The sequence below is a fragment of the Borostomias antarcticus genome, assembly GCF_949987555.1.
Source record: "Borostomias antarcticus genome assembly, chromosome: 3".
Lineage (NCBI taxonomy): Eukaryota > Metazoa > Chordata > Actinopteri > Stomiiformes > Stomiidae > Borostomias > Borostomias antarcticus.
The window spans coordinates 20,554,220-20,575,992 of NC_140236.1; the positions used below are offsets into that span (position 1 = coordinate 20,554,220).

A 21,773-nucleotide genomic window follows, 5' to 3' on the forward strand; every position below is an offset into this window, starting at 1 on the left:
GGTGTTGTGCTGTGTGGGGTGTTGTACTGTGTGGGGTGTTGTGCTGTGTGGGAAGTTGTACTGTGTGGGGTGTTGTGCTGTGTGGGGTGTTGTACTGTGTGGGGTGTTGTGCTGTGTGGGGTGTTGTACCGTGTGGGGTGTTGTGCTGTGTGGGGTGTTGTGCTGTTTGGGGTGGTGTACTGTGTGGGGTGTTGTGCTGTGTGGGGTGTTGTACCGTGTGGGGTGTTGTGCTGTGTGGGGTGTTGTGCTGTTTGGGGTGGTGTACTGTGTGGGGTGTTGTGCTGTGTGGGGTGTTGTACTGTGTGGGGTGTTGTACTGTGCAGGTGGAACTCTACCAGTCTACTGCTAAATCTACTCTGTTTCTGTCTATGTAGGTCTGTCACCTATGAGAATGGAGAGTAACTCTCCGTAATGCTTTAGAATAACTTTTGTGTCATGCATAATCTGTTCATCCTTTACAAATCCTTAATACAACATTGATAAACATAAGTAAGCTATTTATAAATGAGTAGTTATGTATTGATAACCATGTTTCAAATGATATTATAATGGTTTATAAGATCATTTATAAGGTACAGTATGTGATAATGGTCTGCTCACATTTAATGAATCATGTTCACTGAAATTAAATAAACATGATAGAAATCTGACAACTTCAAAATGTTCAAAATTAATTTTCTTTTAAACGTTTTTTAAATATGTATATATATATATATATATATATAAATATACATATATACATATATATGATTTTTTTTGTTTTACATCTATTTGAAAATGTTACAATTTTCATCCAAACAGGGGCGTGCAACTGCACCCCCTGCACTCGCTGTGAAATCACCACTGGGTGTGGATGAAATGAGGAGCCTATGTGGAGTTGGGTCTAGCTGAGCTAGTCTTGTCTACTTTTCAGCTCTGCAGTGGAGAAAATGTGTCTAAATGTTCATTTTTGTCCTGTTTATTGTTAGTTCTTGTTCAAAGCCAGGGTAAAAAGGGCCCAATGTCAATGCATTTACGTGTTTCCAAATAAATATTTTGCTTTATGTCCCCAACCCTGTGTCATGTGCATTTATTTTTCAGTGATATGTTTAACATAACATGGGAGGTGATTTTTGGAGAATCTGTGTGGTCACACTTTATATCAGTTGCTGCAGGAGTGTCTACTAATGGTATGTCCTTGAGGAGCAGGTGATTTATACATGTAAATCCTATATGTAGGTTCTTCATAATGACCGATACATGGTGAGCAGACCATTATCACATACCTCATAATGACCCATACATGGTGAGCAGACCATTATCACATACAGTACCTAACCAGTGATCTCACTGATCATTAGTAAGTCATTTAAAACTGCTTGAATAGTAATTTATGATTCATTAGATGTGAGCAGACCATTATCACATACCTTATAAATGATCATATAAACCATTAGAAAATAATTGGAAACATATTGATGAATACATAATTACTCATTTATAAATATCTAATGTTTATGTTGTAATAATAACTTGTAAATGTTGACTATGAACAGATGCTTTATACGTGATTTATTAACAAGGTTATTCTAAAGCTTTACCACTATATCTACATAGCATACAGACATCAACCAGATACACTTCCACAACTTTTAACCAGCCAGCCTAGAGATGTCCAGCCACCAGCCAGACCCAGTGAGACAGGGGCCGTTTCCATGAAAGGGGCCCTGTCTGTCTGGGTGATTGTGTGAAGGACATGCCCTGACAGGTCTACGGGACAGAGCATGGCCAGGTCTTTCACAGGGAGATTCTCCAGTAGTCCTTCTGAAAGGCCTGTCTAATCATGCCTCTTCACTGTCTGTCTCTTAGAGCAGGGTTTCCCAACCTGGGGTCCGGGCCCGCCTTAGGGGGGCACCAACAATCGCAGGGGGGGTGCCAGGCCCCAGACAGTTTGAGGCCTTAATATTAGCTAAACAAAGAATCATGTTATTGACATGTCACACAACAATTTCAACAAAATACATTGATACATAATGAAGGGTCAAAAGGCCTTGTATTTACAGGACTACAATACCATATAAACTCAACAATTAGAGACTAAGAATCATGTTAACATAAATATTCCTGCTACACTGGCGAAGCGCTTCATTGTCCCCTAACTTACACCTGATGGAATTTACATAGAAACACACACAGACAGGACGTTCACAGAGATTGTGTGTGTGTGTGTGGGGGGGGGGGGCAAAATCCAAGTTTAAGTTAGGGGGGCTCCAGGGAAGGAAGGTTGGGAACCCCTGTCTTAGAGTGCCTCTATGACCTGTCCCTTACCGTACCTCCCTGTCTGTCTCTTAGAGTGCCTCTATGGCCTGTCCCTTACCGTACCTCCCTGTCTGTCTCTTAGAGTGCCTCTATGACCTGTCCCTTACCGTACCTCCCTGTCTGTCTCTTAGAGTGCCTCTATGGCCTGTCCCTTACCGTACCTCCCTGTCTGTCTCTTAGAGTGCCTCTATGGCCTGTCCCTTACCGTACCTCCCTGTCTGTCTCTTAGAGTGCCTCTATGGCCTGTCCCTTACCGTACCTCCCTGTCTGTCTCTTACCGTACCTCCCTGTCTGTCTCTTAGAGTGCCTCTATGGCCTGTCCCTTACCGTACCTCCCTGTCTGTCTCTTAGAGTGCCTCTATGGCCTGTCCCTTACCGTACCTCCCTGTCTGTCTCTTAGAGTGCCTCTATGGCCTGTCCCTTACCGTACCTCCCTGTCTGTCTCTTAGAGTGCCTCTATGGCCTGTCCCTTACCGTACCTCCCTGTCTGTCTCTTAGAGTGCCTCTATGGCCTGTCCCTTACCGTACCTCCCTGTCTGTCTCTTAGAGTGCCTCTATGGCCTGTCCCTTACCGTACCTCCCTGTCTGTCTCTTAGAGTGCCTCTATGGCCTGTCCCTTACCGTACCTCCCTGTCTGTCTCTTAGAGTGCCTCTATGGCCTGTCCCTTACCGTACCTCCCTGTCTGTCTCTTAGAGTGCCTCTATGGCCTGTCCCTTACCGTACCTCCCTGTCTGTCTCTTAGAGTGCCTCTATGGCCTGTCCCTTACCGTACCTCCCTGTCTGTCTCTTAGAGTGCCTCTATGACCTGTCCCTTACCGTACCTCCCTGTCTGTCTATTAGAGTGCCTCTATGGCCTGTCCCTTACCGTACCTCCCTGTCTGTCTGTTTCCTACCACTACCCATCTGCTTGTCTGTCTCTGGTGGCGCCGTATAGGGGAGAGAAGCTAGGATGATTCTAAGGGGCATCTTCTCAAATTGGTGCATACAAATTCAACAGAATGCAGGAAATTCAGTGTGACCTCAAAGGACCCCCAGACCCCCCACTTATTGTATCCTCCCAATGTTCAAATCGAACCTCTACCACTAGTGTGGCACAATGTCATATCTTTTCATGGGGCCCAAAATCCCTGGCGGCGCCCCTGTCTGTCTCCTACCGCACCTCCCTGTCTGTCTCCTACTGCACCTGTCTGTCTGTCTCCTACCGCACCTCCCTGTCTGTCTCCTACCGCACCTCCCTGTCTGTCTTCTATCCTGAGGGGGCTGGCGCTTCTGGCAGCTCCTCCGGTTAGTATTTCACCCCCCACACTTACCACCCCAGTCTCTAATACACTCCCTATCGGGCGCACATGTAGGAGCTGGGGAGTGTGTGTGTGTGTGTGTGGGGGGGGGGGGGGGGGGGGGGTGTACTAGTTGGTTGAGTCTGGAGGAGATGACACAGTCATGGAGGATAGACCGGGGAAAAGACATCCCCACCTGCTCCTGGATTTGTTTACCATTTGCATCACCACAACACAACCCCTATTTTATGTTCAACATGCAGGACAAAAAACTCCCCCTAAGTGTCAACGATCCAGAGACTGCCATCATAGTCCTGAGCTCACATGGACCACCAGCTAGCTGGCGGGCCTTAGTTAGCACTACAGCTCTCTGACTGCTCAACTGACACCATCGCCATGCTAACAGCTAGGAAGTATAATGTTAGTACTCCAGTTTTCTGACCATAGGAGAGCTAGTCAGCCATTCATTGTGCTTCTTCCGATAGTAACTCTGGTTACTGGTTTAGTATTCAAAATGGTTAAGTGTTTAGTGTTCAAATGTAGTAGTATGAAACTACTGAATGAATAACTCCTCTTACCTGGGAAAAAAGGGGTGGAGGGGACAGGAGGAAGTGGGAGAGGGAGAGGTGGACCTCCCAGGTAGAATGTGGACAAAAACAACCAATCAGATCTTTTGTCTGAGCTGAGCCAGGTGTATGACCCTGTATAGACCTGGGACAGATCTCTGATTGGCCCATTCACACACACCTACAGTACACACACTCCTTGTGTTTGTCTGTATGTTAATGGCTCGGCCGGGAGCGCCCCGGTGGCTCATCGGTTAAGGCACGTACCACGTTGAGGCTAGTCCTTATCGCAGCAGCGCAGGTTTGAATCCGGCCCGGTCCCTGTGCTGCATGTCCTCCCCTCTCTCTCTCTCTCTCTCTCTCTCTCTCTCTCCCACCTCTCCTGTCACTCTACACTTTCCTATTTAATAAAGCACAAATGCCCCAAAAGAAAGGCCGAGCATTCAACAAAAAGACTTCTAACAACAATCATTATAGTGTTGTTATTCAGCAACTCTGACACAGCAGGCGTGTTGTTGGACAGTCAGATACCTGAGCCGTGTGCTATAGAGCAGGTGGTAGCAGCAGGATTTGCCTGTATGGAAAGCAGTCTGGTGATTCTCCTGAAACCAACATTGATCCATTTCTCATCACCACAACATTTGTTCGTGCTTCTATTTAAACCACAAACATTTGTAAATAAAATTGTAATTCTCCTATGGTGCATCATTAAGAAGAGAAGATCAAGGATGCAGTATCTTTCTCTAAACCCCATGTTCACCATTCTATTGATTCTCATTTCCACAACTGATTATGAAGTGTGCCAAAATAGATTTTTGTTATCCGATATTTCATCAGCATATTTAAGTGACCCACATCGAAATGTAAACATTAAACATAAGCTAACCTCTTTGTTTAGCATTTTCCCACTAGGTCATCTCAATACCGCAACACATTCTCATTACTGCAAGGCTCTGATGCCCATAGTTTGCGGTAATGATAATATGCATATTATTAAGTTAATATTCTTTTAGATATCCTTTAGCTGTTGAATTCAGCATGTATAAATTAAGTATGTCTGGAAACAGAAGGAAATGAGTGTTTAGTAAAGAGTTTCTAACACCAGCCTCCACTACTGTATGCAACACCATGTTTTTCGTATATTGCCATATTGAACATGGAATAAGATTAGGGGTGGGTATTGGCAAGGACCTCACGATACGATACATATCACAATACATGGGTCACGATATGATTGTATCACGTTACATTGTGATACGATACATATTGTGATACACTGCAATACTTTTTAACCGAGTTTAAACCGGCTCAATGTAGTTTTGTTTAAAATAACAGCTTCAAAATCATTTTGGTAGTACACTGCCTTGTAACCGGCAGTGTTGTCTGTTTCGTTCCCACTCCTCCCCCCAAATGCTTCTTCTTGGAATAATTAGTTTGGTGTAGCGGGCCGCTATTTTCGTGGAAAAATCCGTAACGCTTTACGGCATTACGTCACACACCAACTTCCTCTAGCTATTGCTATAATAATAGCGCAAATTCTCAAATCACAGTACTAGGCTATACACATCGTGGTGGAGGGGAAAAGACCAAAGAGGAACATCACAGAAAAAGACAAGACCAGAAAAAGAGAAAGAGACCAAGCCAGAAGCCAAACTAGAGTTAATATTGGACTGGCTTTTACTTGCTGGAGGGATCGTCACAGTGAAAGGCTGCAAGACTGATGCAGAGCTGGCCTCTATGCTGTTGAACTTGTACTGTATGTACTAGGGGTGTGCCGGGAGCCCACTATTTGTATTTGTATCTGTATTTGACAGCTAATTATTTGTATTCGTATTCGAAAGTCGGTTCAAAACGGTTTAAACTGAGGGAAATGTCATTTCTTTAGCCAAATATGAATTGGCATTGCAATTGCTGTGCTTTCAACACATCAGAATTGCTGTTTATATATATATATATATAATTATTATCATTAATTATTAAGTATAATTCCTCCTCATCATCCTGTATGTTTTTATTTTAACAAACTATGAAGTGTCAGAACCCCACCACCACCCTTAACTGGGGGACATTCTACATTTAGTTAGAAACTGAAAAACATTTTTCTAAATCAAATTATAAGTTCTCATAGCAATTTTGCTAGAACAGCTATAGTAGCCCTATTTCTCCCATGTCATAATATCTAATAGCCTATATTATCTGCAACCATGTGACACAGGCAGCGTGGTGTACTAGTAATGGTTTTCACAAACCCAGCAATAGACATGTATTACTTTAAAAATTATTGAAAAGATAAACATTTTACACTCAAACCAATAAACTAAAATCTAAATGAATACATGCCTATGTTGTAGGGTTTGTGTTAGTTTGGACCGGTTACATTTTAGCTGCGGAACGTGAGGACGCGCTCGGTCAAATTGATTAACTTATTGGGTGGGAAAGTGGTTAAAAAGCCTTTAATCCATATGTAGGCTACAATAAAAACTGATACATGTTGGTGTTTTTATTGCAGGCCTATATAGCCCGATGGATTAAAGGCTTTTTAAACACTGTGTGCTTGTTAACCCAGAAATAACTCAGATAGTTGTCACGAGTCCGTAATCCAGTTTATGCTTTCTATTTGCTTTTCCAAACAAATCGGAGGGGTCATATCATGTCACTGCTTCAGCACAACCATTAAACACAAATTATATAGGTCTATTCAAATTAGGATAATGTGTGAGCCACTACAATAAAGCGTAGGCCTAAATGGTTAAAAAAAGCGTGCGCCTCTAGAACGCGCTCGGGCCTATGCGAGAGAACAAATGTTCAATAAACAATATTCCAACAACCCAAATATTCAATTTATAAGCTACATATTCAACCAATCATGCATTTGCACAGCAAATATGACATAAAGCCAAATTAAATGTAGCCTAGGCTAATAAGCCGAGGAAAATGACTAGGCCTAATTGTAGGCCTATAGCCTACTCATGTTTAAACAGTGCTTAAACCATGGGTAAGTAGGGTACTGTAGTGAAATTCTTCTTTTTTTTTTTTTTTTTATATGTTTAAATAGTTTATTATTGTTATAGCCTATCAGAGATAAGGACTTTGATTATAGCCTATCCTAGGCCTACACTAGACGACTCTGTTGTGCTGATCACTGAACGGCATGGATCAAATATTTGATCAGTGTTTCAGTTGTTAAAACATACTTTCATAATTATTTCATATTTCAAAATCGCCGGACATTGTATAGGCTAGTGAGAGGCTGAGCATGCGTAGCTGAAATAGCTAGCGTTAGATAGATATACTACACTGAGCTAACAAGCTAGCTACCGGTCCTCCTCTACAGTTCACATAGGCTATTACAGCAGGTAGGCTACGACAAGAAAACAAAATCCAATAACTGTCTCAATAAATCAGTTAACTAGGGACAAAAGCCCTCGGTGCTGCTTACGTTCGTTGCCTGCATCAGCGCGCTCTCTCCCTCTCCGCGTTGTCCAGATGTCTAGACAGACAGCAGGTGCAAGATGGCAAGCGCGTGCGCCACTGTCTCTCATGTCAAGAGCAGACAGAACGTACGCGTATTGCTCGCTCATACAGTATTTGACTGTTCTCCCCCCTCCCGAATATTTGTTACAATATATAAAAAAAAAAAAAGTTTTCACCCAGGGCTTGAACTTAAAACCGAGGAAAGGTCATGTTCTTGTTGAGTGAAGTGAGAAGCTGCATGCATGTATGTATGTATGTATGTATGTATGTATGTATGTATGTATGTATGTATGTATGTATGTATGTATGTATGTATGTATGTATGTATGCATGTATGCATGTATGCATGTATGTATGTATGTATGTATGTATGTATGTATGTATGTATGTATGTATGTGTAACTGTGCCTGTGCTCAATCAGTGGCCAATCAATCAATTTGGCCGGATGTAATCCTACACTAGGCGGGGCTTGGGTGGGGTTGCCAGCAGCGACGTCTCTGATTGGTGGAGCTTGCACTGTTACCCTGCAGGGTGGGTAGTGTGTTTTTCCCATATGAGAGCAATAGTTTGAGGGGGACGGGACGAGGACAGAATTCAAAATACTGTCAAATCGTATTTCAGATACAGTATAATTCTGAAAAATATCTCACTACATCCACCATATCAGTAAAAAGAGGATAAATGTCACAGCTTATCTCCACCGTAGGAATCCTAGATAAACATTTTAACAGGCCTACAGGACATGATGGAATGAGCTGTCGGACTGAGCATGGATTCACTGTGACTGAAATGAACACAGGTGGGGCTGATTAGCAGACAAGACTAGTCAGATGAACTGAAGATGTCTCTGTGGACAGACTTCAAAATACTTTCAAAATGATTTCCTTTTTTTCATGAACATTGAACGAGTATTTGCAGTAGCTGCATATGGAGCTGGATTTGCAGTAGCTGCAATGTGGGAGGGTAAATGGTAAATGGACTGCATTTATATAGCGCTTTTATCCAAAGCGCTTTACAATGAAGGCCTCTCATTCACCCATTCACACACCAATGGCGGCAGCTGCCATGCAAGGCAATTAGTTTTTTGGAGGACAGATTGGAATCAATGATATCCAGATAAATGTACATCAATTGAGGCACAATACTGATATATTTACCTGAGATAGTAATATTCAACATGATGTTACACTGTCTTTTTTGTGGAAAACATTCCTACAGTTTTATTGCCTGGTGGAGATACTGTATAGATTTTCAGTCGTGTGTGTTCATTATTTTGTTCGTTCATTAGTTCGTTCTTTAGCAGGATGTGTTTTTCAAGTGATTTTCACGAAACTTGGTGGAGGGATGTAGCATGGGCCAAATTAGAACTCATTCAGTTTTGGAGCCGATCCAAATCACTGGGAAGATACATAAATGAAAATTAGAACAGAACTTGGCCATACTTTAACCATTTCCTTCACTTCATATTTCCATCTCCTGCCAAAATTACCTTTCTGCCTGGTGGCCGAGTGGATAAGACACCACTCCTTTAGTCAGGAGTCCTGTGTTCTAATCCTGACAAACATTTTTTTTTTAAAGATTTTTTTTTTTTTTAATTGAAGGTTGGCTCTTCCTTAGAATGAAGTCAATTCAGCTTTAGATAGATAGATATTAACTTGATTTGCTGTTTTCACAAACAATATTATCTTATATTTCTATACATGTAAAACAAAATAATATCTGATTCATGAGAAACAAATCAAATAAACACTGACTGTATTGAGACAATTTTATTAGCCTGGATCCTGTGGCATTACATATGAATCATATGCTATCAGAATCACTGGACGGATACATGAATTAAAACAAAACTTTTTTTTTACATTTCTTGGTGCATTTCTCTTCATATTTATCTTGTCTGCCAGGTTTACCATACACTGTTAGATGTCTCTGTAATTTAGCTGCACAGTACTGTAAAAACTTACAGTACAATACCACATTTCTTTATTACAGTAAAATACTTTAGTTTATATTGCATTATGGGTTATCTTGATTAGGCGGGAATTGTTTACAGTATATTTTAGTCTTGCTGTAACCTTGCTGTAACCTGCCTGTAATAAGCCATGGCAATAATACAGGATTGCTGTAAAATAGCAGATGTCGTCACGTCAGATCACCCGCTCGCACTCACACACAACAGTGGCCACCGTGGAGAGCCAGACTGCGTGGAGGATTTCTAGAGCGGTAAGTTAGATAACGTTATAGGTATATTATTATATGTTTCTCCTGCAAACTTTACGCATAACATTTTAGGATTTATGCTCTAATCTAGCTATTGCAATATCGTTTGTGTGTAGGGGATGAGACTGCAACTTTAGCCAGCTTGCAGTCTTAAACCAAGTTTTAGAATGATTCTAACGTTAGCCAGCTAGCTGACTTAGTACTCGGTGCGTTAGGTGTGTAGTCTTAAATTAGCTAGCTGACGTTAATACAGTATATGTCACGAAATGTGTACCTAGCTTGCTAGCTACGGTAGAGTTGTTGCTTTTGTCAAGTTTCCACCACTGACAATGTTAGTGAGTGATTTGGGGTTAGAGAGATCGACTGTTGGGTTTGATTCTTAGCACGCTAGCGTTGTCATGTAGTTTTTCGACATACTAGAGCATGGTGCATATTCCTTGTAGGCTAAGTTGAAAACTGCATGGCAATAAACACATTTTAATTATAAAGAGGCGCGTAAAATGGCATTATCAATCCGTGTGCTCCAGCGCCTTATTACTTTATATTCCTGAATGCATTACGTCCAGCGTGTCGGGACGCCTGACCAGTTGAAGCGCGACGAGGCTCTCTCTCATCTTACCAAAGTGTTATGTCTTGCCCGAGTAACCTATTATCTCAACTGATACTCTACTAAAGTACTCTTATACGAAGTCAGACGGAGACAGATTCCAATGTGATGGTGGCTGTTCATTTATTTGACTACTGGAAATCATAATACACATCACCCTGAACTTGGTAGTACCAGTATAGGCCCACTAGGTGGCAGTAACAGCTGTAGCGAATACATGACACAAAGGTCTACCGTTTAAGATTAAAGTAAGCAATCTATTATTGTTGGCTAGACGGTATTATCGGTAATACCACCGTGTAAATTATTTTAAACACTTACCAATTATGTATTGGGCAGAAATGCATGGAAACGGCAAAAGTAGGTTTAATATCATATCAGCACGGTCAGCAAGCATAAACTTATTTTAACTCACAGAACCCCTCCCCCACACACACACCCTCTCCCTCCAGTGTTCAATTAACTGTGGTGATGTGTTATGTACTGGATTAGAATAATTGAATCACATTTTATTTCCTTACAGCTCTACAAGTGCACCTGTCCAGTCTTCTGCAAGTATTAGCCATAATAATAGTTTTTATATTTTGTTTTACTACTGAATTATCTCTCACCATTTCTCTCTTGCGCTCTCTGTCCATCTCTCTCAGTACTATGCCTATCAGTCTGTGTCCTACTTGTCTGTGTATTTGTCTTTGTTACAGCGTGTGATGTGAGCACTGCAGCTGTCCTATCAGTGTCGAACGCCGGAATCCAATTCAGCCAGAGTCATCAGTTTTTCAACGTCAGTGTTGCATGTGTTCACCACACATGTAAAAGTGTACATAGGAATGTGGCCAATTATTCCTTTGCGTGTGGTGTACCTGAGTGCCCTTGTACTTTAAAAAAAAAAATCAGTCTTGACTTCCATTGTAGACCAGTGAGAGCCTGCTGAAAAACTGCAGCTAGCTCAATGCTGGAAAGATCAGTGAAACGATGGTCTCTATGTCCAAAATGCAAATCCAGTCTAAGGTCCAAAATGTTTTAAGTGAATCCCATAAAAAATGTTTGTATTGTTTTTTACTGTTCATTTTAAAAGAAAATTTAATCTTAATTATTATATATACACACTAAGAAAACAAATGAAATGTTAATTGTTTCTAAACTATTTTAATAAATATTTTTTATTAAGAATATTGTTTGGATTGCCTTTTGATTAATGTTATCCTGATGTGTAGTAATATTACACTATTAGTAACTGGAGAATATTACAGAATTTAAATAGTATGTCATTAGTAATCATTATTAACTATTAGTAATTGTTTTATTTGTAATATTTTGTAGCAGTACCAGTAGTAATATGACTGGGAATTACAGTACAATACAATATTATAAAATACAGTAGGAATAGAGAAAATACAGTAAAGATAGACAAAATACAGTACTATACTGTTTTGAAGTCATACAGTATTGTTCAATGTACTGTAAATTACATTACAGTAGTATTACAGTAGTGTATTGTAAATTGAAATACAGCAACTTGCTGGCAACCGTGCTGCCAGTAATTTACTGTAAATTAAAGGAAATCATTAACAGTGTACTGCCCGGTGGCTGAGTGGATAAGATGCTAGTCTAAAAATCAGGAGTAGCAGGTTCTTTGCTTTACTTTATTTGGTTTAAAATTACAGGGACAGTGCACATTAATTGACATTTCTGTAAATGTGTTCTAACCCTGATTAACAATTGTTTCTATTATAAGAACATTGTCTCTTTGTTACAATGATAAGTAAAATCAGCTTTAAATAGATATCAACTTTATTTATTTGCAGTTTAAAGGAGTAGTAAAGGGAAAATGCATGTTTAGCCCTGTTTTAAGGTTACTTATGATCATATACAATGGTTCAGATCAAAACGTTGACAAAACTAGCAGAAAGTCTGATAATTGCTCTACCACCGTTTTGGTCATACAATGGATGTGGGTAGGCATCTTGAAAAATCTTTCAAAAACATGTTAAATTCAAAGACAAGAAGCTCACCGAGGGGGTAATTGGTGTCCGTTGGTGTTCTGACATCAAATTCGCCGCAAAGCATGAATCCTGTAGGTTTTTTTTTGATCATTTTATGAAATCCTTTGACTTGTATTGACACGACCGTTGTAGATGTGTAGATCAATCCGCAGAGGGGATTCAGGAAGCGGAACTACTTACGGTAGCTATTGTTATTGTTTATGTTGCTAGGCTACCTAGTTTGCGGAAGTTTACACATGTATGTGCTGCGACTACATAGTTCTATGCTAAATATATAAAAAAGCCTTTCCAGATGAACTAGAATCTTACATTATGGTGAATTATATGTCAGAACGCCAACTAACTCCTCGGTGAGTTTCTTGTCTTTGAAATCAAGAGTTAACATGTTTTTGAAAGATTTTTCAAGGTGCTCACCCACATTCATCCGACCAAAACGGTGGTAGAGCAATTATCAGACTTTCTCAAAAGTGCTAGCTTTGTCAACGTTTTGATCTGAACCATTGTATATGATCATAAATAATCTTAAAACAGGGCTAAATATGCATTTCCCCTTTACTACTCCTTTAAGCAAACAACATTATCTTATCTTTCTATGCATGTAAAATTATGTGATTAATGAGAAACAAATCAGATAAACTGTTGTAGGCTATTACATAGCAGGATCAGTTTTGCCAATTAGTGATCTGATCCATGGTTGGACCCCAGTTCATCAAAAAATCCCTTGCGGTGATTTCGAGTCGAGTGGCAAATACTTTGATGCGCACTGAGTGCAATATGAAACGGCTACAATGAGACAGTGGGCACGTTTATATGGAGCCTAATAATCCGATTATAATAGGTTTAAAAGCCCAAACCGAATAAAAATGCTACCTATAAACACCTCAATCTGAATAAAAAGGCTAAAACCGATTGAAATTTCACAACCTAAACCTTTTCACAAACCAATCAAGTATCATGTAAACGATGAAACGGATGACTCTCTGACAGCGTTCTTTCTGTGCCTGCTCTCTGTCAAAGGGGACGGATGTCTATGGTGAATAAATTGCTTCCAAGCAGAAGTGGACCACAGCGAATATATTCATCTGATCCTGATTCCTGACAAATGTTTATTGTTTTGCAGTGGCATGATTTTTTGGGGGGTGCGCTTTCAAAGCATGCCCTGATGGCCGGTTTCACAGAACCAGAAGGGCGCTGAGCAGTGGCATTTTTATATGTAAAAAACATACAGGAAAACTACAGTAGCCTAGGCTACTGATGTTTTTTAACACGTCAACAAAGGCCAATCATTTGAGAGCGAGCAAATGAGAGGACACGAACAACCAAGCTTTTAGGGACACACTAAATAAACTACAGAGCCATTATATGACAACAATAGCCAAGCACCACGAAGAGGAATGACAGGATGATAAAATACACCCCTTTAGGGCACAGCACTCAATAGCCTACGCCCCTACTTCACTAATCAGTGTTTAGGCTACTACTAGGCTACTAGCCCTATTAGCCCACCGCTCCAGGAAGCTAAGTTCACGCTCTTGTTTAATCCACTTCATTTTGAAATCAACTTTCAACAAATACTCAAGATCTCCGTTTTCCATGTTCATTGATGCTAGCTAGATAGCTAAAGTGGGTAATGTGATTGTAAGGTGACGTGAATGACGGGACAGTCATGACAAGATTTGATTGGATAAACCATCCCAATGTTAAAATGTCAATGGGAATTCCAATATAAGCACTTTGAGAACTGGCCTAGGGAGTTAGTTTGCTAGCTAGGATAACGTAGCAATAGATGAAAAAGTCAATAGCCAAACATATTGCCTATGAAAATATTATTCATACGCTTTTGTCAAAAAAACAAAGTGGATTGACTAACAGTGAAATGTTAATTTACTGGCCTCCTCTCCAGCCAGCAGCCTCAATCAGCAGCCAGCAGAGCCAGTGGCGGGAGAGGGACAGAGAGAGAGAGAGACAGGGACTGACTCTCAGGCAGGAGAGCTTCCTCTCCAGCCATCAGCCTCAACCAGCAGCCAGCAGTCTCTCAGAGAGGGACAGAGAGAGAGAGGGACTGACTCTGACTCAAAGATGGCAGGAGGGCAGGTAGCTCCCTCACTCATCATTCTCTCACACACACTCTCTCTCTCTCTCTCTCACACACACACACACACCCACACACTCACACTGTTAGTGTCAGAGGCTCATTAGATAGTAGAAAGGAGGGAGAGAGGGTGTGACATATATTAGATCAGTGAGATGTCCAGGCCCTCTGCCCTGGTGTGTGGCAGCTGTTAGTGTCAGAGGGGAAGCCTCGTTCAGACTGCACGATTGCCATCTCTGAGGGATCTCTATTAGATGATGGTCAGCTGGCTCTTTTTAGCAACTGCAGTCATTTCAGCTTTCACTGGCACATTTTCTCCCAGATTTTTATTTTTCAGAACTGACGTTTTTAAGGTCTCATGTCCCGCAGTATGTTGCGTTAAATAGCCTTTTGTACAGTAGATGGAAATGTGGTCTTTGGCACATTGAGTTGTTTGTCAGGGTGTTACTTGTATTTTCATTTAAAAAAAGACTGGGCACGACACTGGATGTTATTTAATATTGATTATTATGTATTAAAGTCCTGTCTCGTTTACCATGATTTGTGTATGACTACTTCTTTGTCATCCCCTTTCATAACCAAATGTGGTCCGATTATTAAATTGCTATGGCTTCTTGATTTTGATCTCAAAGTGCGCCAAATTGATGCATTTAAATTAACAATGTTGATGCATTTAAATTAACAATGTTAAAAATTATCCTAGAGGGTCGGAGGTCCACCCCCCATAGCTGCCCAAAATCCTGTGGGAAACACTGAGACTGTGTCTATGTTGGTGGAGTGATATGGAGAATGTCTATGTTGGGGGGAGAGATATGGAGACTGTCTATGTTGTGGGGAGAGATATGGAGAATGTCTATGTTGGGGGGAGAGATATGGAGACTGTATGTTGTGGGGAGAGATATGGAGAATGTCTATGTTGGGGGGAGAGATATGGAGACTGTCTATGTTGATGGAGAGATATGGAGAATGTCTATGTTGGGGGGAGAGATATGGAGACTGTCTATGTTGTGGGGAGAGAAATATGGAGACTGTCCATGTTGGTGGGAGAGATATGGAGACTGTCTATGTTGGGGGAGATATATGGAGACTGTGTCTATGTTGGGGGGAGAGATATGCAGACTGTCTATGTTGGGGGGGAGAGATATGGAGACTGTCTATGTTGGTGGGAGAGATATGGAGACTGTCTATGTTGGGGAGAGAGATATTGAGACTGTCTATGTTGGGGGGAGAGATATGGAGACTGTCTATGTTGGGGAGAGAGATATGGAGACTGTCTATGTTGGGGGGAGAGATATGGAGACTATGTTGGGGAGAGATATGGAGACTGTCTATGTTGGGGAGAGAGATATGGAGACTGTATCTATGTTGGGGAGAGATATGAAGACTGTCTATGTTGGGGAGAGAGAATCCCATGAGTGCTTGGTGCAATTAAAAATAGTAAATGTGTCTGCAAGGTAGGAAAGCCTCATGAAATGCTCCACACTCACACCATGAGGAAAAGATCACTCCTGACTAAAAATCTCCATCATCTCTGTCCAGGATATCCTGCGCACTGAAATGGGAGCAGAGCTGATGCTCTTCACACCGTGTAGGTCCAGATTTGTTGGCCGGTTTTGTAGGAAGACCGGTACATCCTCATGGTAGCCTTTGTGGCTTGTTGTATATCTGTAATTAGGGCCCGAGCACTGGCGGTGCGAGGCCCTATTGAAACTCGAAGGATTATTATTCTCCTTCTCCTTCTCCTTCTCCTTCTTCTCCTTTACTCCAAACAAATGCCTTTTAGGCGGCCTGAACATCGATGAAAACGGATGAAACTTTGCAGATACGTCAGTCCCGGTGAAAAATTTGATAATTCATGGGTGACGGAAATGGGCGTGGCAAAACGGCTCAAGAGCGCCCCCTGGAAAGTTTCAAATGGCGAGCCCCACCTTTCAGTTTGATGTAGGCGAACGAAATTCGGAGGGCATATGTATTTCATCGAGCCACACTTAAATGTCTCTTGGAGCTATACCCAACATGCAACAGGAAGTCCGCCATTTTGCTCTTAATGTGCCATTTTGTCCTTGTTTTGACCATTTCCATGCCTCGTACTTCGACGAACTCCTCCTACAGATTTCATCCGATCAACTTCATATCGGGTCAGCTTCATCTTAAGACCTTTGTGATCAAAAGTTATCAAAAAAATTGAGTTTTCACCAAACACCCTTGCCGTGGCGCCCCGCCAAAGTTTGACATTTCGCCATAAAACACGAAGTCCTCATAACTCCTCCATACATTATTCAATTTGTCCGATATATGTCACGCTTCATGACGGTTCTGTCCTGAACACATCTATGTGTCAGTATTGCGTCATACTTATAGCGCCACCTATTGGTGAAACAGGAAGTCCTCATAACTCCTCCATACATTATCCAATTTGTCCGATATATCTCACGCTTCATGACGGTTCTGTCCTGAACACATCTATGTGTCAGTATTGCGTCATACTTATAGCGCCACCTATTGGTGAAACAGGAAGTCCTCATAACTCCTCCATACATTATCCAATTTGTCCGATATATCTCACGCTTCATGACGGTTCTGTCCTGAACACATCTATGTGTCAGTATTGCGTCATACTTATAGCGCCACCTATTGGTGAAACAGGAAGTCCTCATAACTCCTCCATACATTATCCAATTTGTCCGATATATCTCACGCTTCATGACGGTTCTGTCCTGAACACATCTATGTGTCAGTATTGCGTCATACTTATAGCGCCACCTATTGGTGAAACAGGAAGTCCTCATAACTCCTCCATACATTATCCGATTTGTCCGATATATCTCACGCTTCATGACGGTTCTGTCCTGAACACATCTATGTGTCAGTATTGCGTCATACTTATAGCGCCACCTATTGGTGAAACAGGAAGTCCCCATAACTCCTCCATACATTATCCGATTTGTCCGATATATCTCACGCTTCATGACGGTTCTGTCCTGAACACATCTATGTGTCAGTATTGCGTCATACTTATAGCGCCACCTATTGGTGAAACAGGAAGTCCTCATAACTCCTCCATACATTATCCAATTTGTCCGATATATCTCACGCTTCATGACGGTTCTGTCCTGAACACATCTATGTGTCAGTATTGCGTCATACTTATAGCGCCACCTATTGGTGAAACAGGAAGTCCCCATAACTCCTCCATACATTATCCGATTTGTCCGATATATCTCACGCTTCATGACGGTTCTGTCCTGAACACATCTATGTGTCAGTATTGCGTCATACTTATAGCGCCACCTATTGGTGAAACAGGAAGTCCCCATAACTCCTCCATACATTATCCGATTTGTCCGATATATCTCACGCTTCATGACGGTTCTGTCCTGAACACATCTATGTGTCAGTATTGCGTCATACTTATAGCGCCACCTATTGGTGAAACAGGAAGTCCCCATAACTCCTCCATACATTATCCGATTTGTCCGATATATCTCACGCTTCATGACGGTTCTGTCCTGAACACATCTATGTGTCAGTATTGCGTCATACTTATAGCGCCACCTATTGGTGAAACAGGAAGTCCTCATAACTCCTCCATACATTATCCAATTTGTCCGATATATCTCACGCTTCATGACGGTTCTGTCCTGAACACATCTATGTGTCAGTATTGCGTCATACTTATAGCGCCACCTATTGGTGAAACAGGAAGTCCTCATAACTCCTCCATACATTATCCGATTTGTCCGATATTACTCACGCTTCATGACGGTTCTGTCCTGAACACATCTATGTGTCAGTATTGCGTCATACTTATAGCGCCACCTATTGGTGAAACAGGAAGTCCTCATAACTCCTCCATACATTATCCAATTTGTCCGATATATCTCACGCTTCATGACGGTTCTGTCCTGAACACATCTATGTGTCAGTATTGCATCATACTTATAGCGCCACCTATTGGTGAAACAGGAAGTCCTCATAACTCCTCCATACATTATCCAATTTGTCCGATATATCTCACGCTTCATGACGGTTCTGTCCTGAACACATCTATGTGTCAGTATTGCGTCATACTTATAGCGCCACCTATTGGTGAAACAGTACGTCCTCATAACTCCTCCATACAATATCCCATTTGTCCGATATGTCTCACGCTTCATGACAGTTCTGTCCTGAACACATCTATGTGTCAGTATTGCGTCATACTTATAGCGCCACCTATTGGTGAAACAGGAAGTCCTCATAACTCCTCCATACATTATCCGATTTGTCCGATATTTCTCACGCTTCATGACGGTTCTGTCCTGAACACATCTATGTGTCAGTATTGCGTCATACTTATAGCGCCACCTATTGGTGAAACAGGAAGTCCTCATAACTCCTCCATACATTATCCAATTTGTCCGATATATCTCACGCTTCATGACGGTTCTGTCCTGAACACATCTATGTGTCAGTATTGCGTCATACTTATAGCGCCACCAACTGGTGAAACAGGAAGTCCTCATAACTCCTACATACGTTATCCGATTTACTCAACATTTCTCACGCTTCATCAAGGTACCGTCCTGAACACATCTATGCTTCAGTATTGAGTCACGCCTAGAGCGCCACCTACTGGTGACAGGAAGTTTCTCTCAGTACTGCACACCGAAATAGCACAGCCTTTAACGGCGCAGCACCCCGACACGCGTGGGGTGCGAGGGCCCGCTCACTGCTGCTCGCAGCACTAGTTCAACCTGTTTTTTTTCAGGAATGAACTCTCTAACAATAGTCTCAACTAGAGATGAAACCCAGTCCGTGAGATGTTCAGGTAAAAAGCCTTGAGATTCCTGTTCATGGTATCAACACCATTGAAACATTACATGCCTCAGGAGCGCAAACTCTGCACCATTTCTGAAAAGGAACCAGAAAAAAACATTATAATGTCATTATAATAATCAGATATCCCCAATGCCCCCCTCCCCCTCCCATAAAATATTTACAAACACACACACACCTCACAATTGTTTACACACACACACACACACACACACACACACACACACACACACCACACAAGTCTTTAAAATTAGAAGAATCTGGGAAACATCCTGTGATGTTGTCAGCAGTAGGGTCTAAATGTCAGATTTTGCATTTATTTTTTGTGTGTGTCTGAATAAACATGTAAAATGTAATCTAGTCATTTTTGGGATGTGCTAGCCCAGTTAATGTTACCTCTTTAAATGCAATCTATCTTTGCTCAACATATGTCCTCAGTTTTCCGTTGTCTTTGAACAGACTGCTTTCCCTTAATGTCCCTATTGTTCCCAAACAGCTCCCCCCTGTCCAGGCCCAAGCAATGCTGCCAAGACGGCTTAACTGTTTTTGAATGAACCAATGATGGCAAATGTCCAGTTGTAACTCCCCCCCTCCCTCCTTGGCTTCCTCCGCCGTGTTGTTGACCTGCAGTTCTATGTTCCTACCACAAGAGGCAGTGGTCCCAGAACCTGCAGTTCTATGTTGCTACTACAAGAGGCAGATAGACTGCATTTACCGTTTTCGGCCACGGGAGGGAAGCAACAGGCTTAGATAGACTGTGTTCCTTGTTCAGTTTCAGCAATGCAATGAGTATTTGAGTTAGGCTATTTAGTTTATTATAGTATAGACCCAATATGACGCGAGGGGGCGGAGTCTTGCCACCACGCCACTGTCCACGCCACGGACCCCACAAATCATCCCCTGAGAGGGCTATAGAAACACGGTCTTCACCGGTGGGGGCAGGTGGGTAGCCTGGAGAGGTCTCCACTGCCCCCGACCCAATATGACGTCTCACCACCACATCACAGACCCCACAACTCAGCCCCTGAGTGCGATAGAGACCCATGGTCTTCGCCAGTGGGTGCATGAAGATTGCCCAGAGGTCACTGTACTGCGCACATCAATTTGCCGCTATAGATTATTCCTCACAGCAACAATTAACACAGAATGAACAGGTCCATGACTGTGTGTGTGTGTGTGTTTGTCTGTCTGTGTGGACTTGGTGGCAGAACTCACAGTCTTTAGTCCACCTGAGCCAGGCCTGTTCTCTGTGGAATGCACTCTGTTGTTGGAAACACTTGGGCAAGGGCCTGCATCTCTTGCTCGTTGTAATCTGTCATGAAGTACCTTGGTCTCCACTCAGGGTTCCACGTCTTCAAGAGGTCCAGTGCTTCTGTGATTGACTTGATGCTTTCGTTCTCACATCTAAATACTGCAATGGGTTTGTAGCCAACGTTGGTTCATACAACCCCCCCAAAAAAAGAGGCAAGGAATATTTAGAGGTTTTATAAGTTGCATCCAATATAACCATGTCTGTCTGGTCTTTATGGGGTTTGTGCAGGCCATGCACACACATATCTGTCAACACATAATGCTTAAAGGCTCTTTTCACAAATGTGACAGAGGTTTTTCCCAGTCCTACCATCTCCTAGATTTGGTCTTTCCCTTGAGGGTGGAGACAGTATGTCTTGAATAGCAAAATCCTGAGTCAATGTGTGGTTTTGGTAGGCTTACACTAGCAGAATTTTGACATGGATAAATGTTGATGTTGTTGGGGTTGTTTGGGACAATTCTTGCTGGGGTTGTTTGGAACAATTCTTGCTTTAGCCTTTTCATGATTGGCACAGCTACAAACACTTAGATTTGCAAAATATTTAAAACTTGTAATAATTAGGGCTGTCAATTTAATGCATTAATTAGATTAATTAATTCTGCAACCATAAACATGTTAATAAAAATTAATGCAAATTAATCGCATTATTCGATTTTGTCCAGCTGTAGGTGGCACAGTTGCCGTGTCATTGCCTGATTTAACATTATTGAAGCGACAAACTTAATTTGGACCTGAATGACCCCGTACGCTACGTCGTATGTCACGCAAAAGCATCTTTGCCTTCAAACAAACTTGAGGAAGCAGATAATCACTTTGCTTTGCCCTCTAAACGGAAAGTTTACTTTAAAAAAACTCCCAGATGGGACAGTTAATAAGAGTGTGGTCTATGGCGTCACATTTATGTCAAAAGTCAAGAGCGCGTAAAACACACTCACGGGCAGATTATGTTATTTCACATGTGCAGATATTAACTGCGCACTCACACGATGTAAGTCCTCGTGAACAAATTTAACAACCGAGAGCGATACAGGCTGCCGCGGGCATATGGAGCCACCACGCGCGAGAGAGTATCTGCTAGTCGAGCACTTTCTCCTCGTGCTCAGT

General features: G+C 41.9%; 1 protein-coding gene across 1 annotated transcript in view; it reads right to left on the reverse strand.

Moving 5' to 3' along the window:
- itpr3 (inositol 1,4,5-trisphosphate receptor, type 3) overlaps positions 1–21,773 on the reverse strand; it is a gene marked incomplete at both ends in the record, with an annotated part of 214,717 nt that overhangs the window by 169,860 nt on the left and 23,084 nt on the right. The window lies entirely within an intron of this gene.